Raw genomic sequence first — 3,508 nt, 5'->3', positions numbered from 1 at the left:
GCGATCTCGGCTCACTGCAAGCTCCACCTCCCCGGTTGATGCCATTCTCCTGCCTCAGCCTCCCAAGTAGCTGGGAGTACAGGTGCCCGCTACCACGCCCGGTTATTTTTTTGTATTTTTAGTAGAGATGGCGTTTCACTGTGTTAGCCAGGATGGTCTCAATCTCCTGACCTCGTGATCCGCCCGCCTCAGCCTCCCAAAGTGCTGGGATTACAGGCGTGAGCCACCGTGCCCAGCCTAACCTTCGTGAGTTTAAAAAAGTCCACAGGTTTGAGTGAGAGAATTTGGAGAGCAGGAAGGTCACAAGACAGCTCAGATGGTGGACGCTGGGAATGGAACAGCGGGCAGCCACCCACATTCCCCTCTGGCATCGGCCCACCACCGCAGGCTGAGCGCACGCCGAGAGGCGGTCATGTTCTGTTCCTTAGGTGCAACAGGGTTGAAGGATTCTCAGTCTCTTCTTCACCAAAATACTTCTTTTTCTATTTAGATGCTTTCCTTTTCTTGTAAGATTATGACTGGTTTCTATTTCCACTTGGCTGTGATATTTTTGTGTAAGTCAAACATCAATATAGTGTTCTTGAGAAAAGCGCTATTAAAGATTGATACCCTGTTTCAGGCTGTATTAAGTATACAGTAGTAGTAGTAATTCGCTGGCTATGAAAGCACTTACAGACACAGATGTATTTAAGATACATCATTATATGTTATATTAGACATTTTATATTTTTGGGAAGATCGCAAATATTTAAAACAGTAAATACATTTTTTAGCTTCATCAATAGGTACTGAATTAAATAGGTAAGGTTGAGGCTTAAAAATGCAACTTTAAACTTTTAAAATTAAATGTTTAATTTTACAAAACATAATAGGAAACTTTTGAATTAAAAATAACTTAGGGTAGGTTGGGAGGATCGCTCACATCTGTAATCCCAGCAGTTTGGGAGGTTGAGGCAGGAGGATCACTTGAGGCCAGGTGTTTGAGACCAGCCTGGGCAACATGGGGAAACCTTGTTTCTACTAAAAATACAAAAATTAGCTGTGCATGATGGTGGACACCTGTAACCCCAGCTCCTTGGGAGGCTGAGGCAGGAGAATTCCTTGAACCTAGGAAGCAGAGGTTGCAGCAGCAGAGATCACGCCACTGCACCCCAGCCTGGGTGACAGAGCGGGACTCTGTCTTTAAAAAACAAAACCCAAAAAACAGTGTTATATGAACTTTTCTTTTCTTTTCTTTCTTTCTTCCTTTTTGTTTTTTTTTTTTTTTTGACGGAATTTTTGCTCTTACTGCCCAGGCTGGAGTGCAATGGCGTGATCTCGGCTCACTGCAACCTCCGCCTCCAGGGTTCAAGTGATTCTCCTGTCTCAACCTCTGGAGTAGCTGGGATTGCAGGTGCCCACCACCACGCCCAGCTAATTTTTGTATTTATAGTAGAGAGGGGTTTCATTATGTTGGCCAGGCTGGTCTCGAACTCCTGACCTCAAGCAGTCCCTCTGCTTTGGCCTCCCAAAGTACTGGGAGAACTTTTCTTAATGACTCAAGATGGTAAGTGTGAATACAAGGGATTATATTGTGCCTAAGCAGGGCCGTCTTCATGGCTGGGATTTTGGGGCTTATAGCTTCGGGATTTGCTTGTGCGCTTTTATTTTTCTGTGCTAGTTCTTGCCTGAGTTGTCATTTCTGACTAGTGACTAGTGTGCCTGCCTGTAGCCATTTATCTTCCTCTATTCGTCCCTAATCTGAGGTGGGGTTGTATCTAGCCTGTTAATCTTATTAGAAACAAATGTAAACTAAGTATGTGCTTTCCTTCTAAAGAAAGACTAACATTCTCTTATAAGAAAAGCGTTTTGATTTTGTGAAGAACTTTCTGGAGTGAACTAGATTTCTCGACAGAGTTTTTGATTCCTAAGTCCCAGGAGGCTGGGAGAGTTTGCCAGAGGGCTAAGTTATAGGCAGGTGAGGTGTTAATACTTAGCTTTAGGGTACAGTGAATTTGGGTACGGATCTGTGTTTTTTGATAGATTTTCCTGAAGCTGGTATTGAAATTCTGTTTCCTCGTTTAGATACAAGCTATGGGTTTCACTGAGGAGTGGGGAGTGCCAGGAGGAAAGGAACTGGTTTGGTAGTTGGCAGCAAAGAAAGAGATGAGCGGTAAGATGGTTAGTCATTAATAATGAGGTTGTAACTGCTAAACTGGCACTGTGGCATGTGTCCCTCAGGGGTGAACTGCATTGTCTTTTGGTACCGTGGAGCGTGTCACTCGGGGGTGAACTGCGTGGTCTTTTTGCGTCTGGCTCCCTGTGTTGTTTGTGGCTGGGCTCTCTCTTGGCAGATGTGATGTGTACTTTACTTGCTTTGCCATTGGCATGCCTGTCGTCAACCCACCCTATAGCAGTTGCTCAAGTGCTGTTGTTATTATTCAAATCAAACTAGAAACTGTCTTTTCATGAGTGTGAACATGTCAGCTGGAGCTAGAGGAGTAGCATCAACTCAGGTCCTCTGCTGAGCAGACAGAGATGGAGTTAGGAGTACGAGAGGTTTACTGGGGACAACCTCTCTGAACGATGAAGATGGGGAGGGGGTGGGATTGGGCCCAGAAAGCCTTCATGTTGAGATGTTGATCTGATGCCTGTGACAGAAATGGGAGAAGCAAGCAGAGCTGGGCAGGGCAGGGCAGGTCTCAGACCACACTACCCATCCGATGGGACCCTCTTATACTGGGGTTGGCGGCGTAGAGCTGTTGGCCCAGTTGCCTTCTTAACAATGGCTTTGGCTGGGTGCGGTGGCTTTCGCCTATAATCCCAGCACTTTGGGAGGCCGAGGTAGGCAAATCATGAGGTCATGAGATCGAGACCAGCCTGACCAACATGGTGAAACCCCGTCTCTACTAAAAATACAAAAATGAGCTGGGTGTGGTGGCATGCGCCTGTAATCCCAGCTACTTGGGAGGCTGAGGCAGGAGAATCACTTGAACCCGGGAGGTGGAGGTTGCAGTGATCTGAGATCACGCCAGCCTGGCCGACAGAGTGAGACTCCACCTCAAAAAAACAAAACAAAACAAAACAAAAACCCAAAAAACAAAACAAACAAAAAAACCCAACAACAACAAAAAACCCAAAACAAACAAACAAAAAACAATGGCTTTAACTACTTGTAGAATTTTAAGAGATACTCTGGTCTTGGGAGCATCACATTTACTGATCTTCTGTTAGAGTGGCTGGTGTTTTGCATTTTATAAGTAAATCCATTTTGTCTGTGTTTGCATGGAGTTCAGCTTCAGATGGTGTTCCTCAACTCTGGAGGGATATAATCCCTTGATTACTGCTTCTCCCCGTCACTGTCCCCCACAGCAATGTCTCCTGATACGGGGGTGTGGCTCAGCATCTGACTGTCAGCACAGAAAAAGGGAACTCTGGACCTAATACGAGACTCCTTGATTGTGGCCCTTCTTGTTGCTAGTGCGTTGGCAGCATGTGCAGAGTCGAGTATGCCATAGACACTTAACTA

The sequence above is a fragment of the Colobus angolensis genome, unplaced genomic scaffold (genome assembly GCF_000951035.1).
Source record: "Colobus angolensis palliatus isolate OR3802 unplaced genomic scaffold, Cang.pa_1.0 Scaffold113, whole genome shotgun sequence".
NCBI classification, from domain to species: domain Eukaryota; kingdom Metazoa; phylum Chordata; class Mammalia; order Primates; family Cercopithecidae; genus Colobus; species Colobus angolensis.
Note: the sequence above shows the minus strand (reverse complement) of the source record.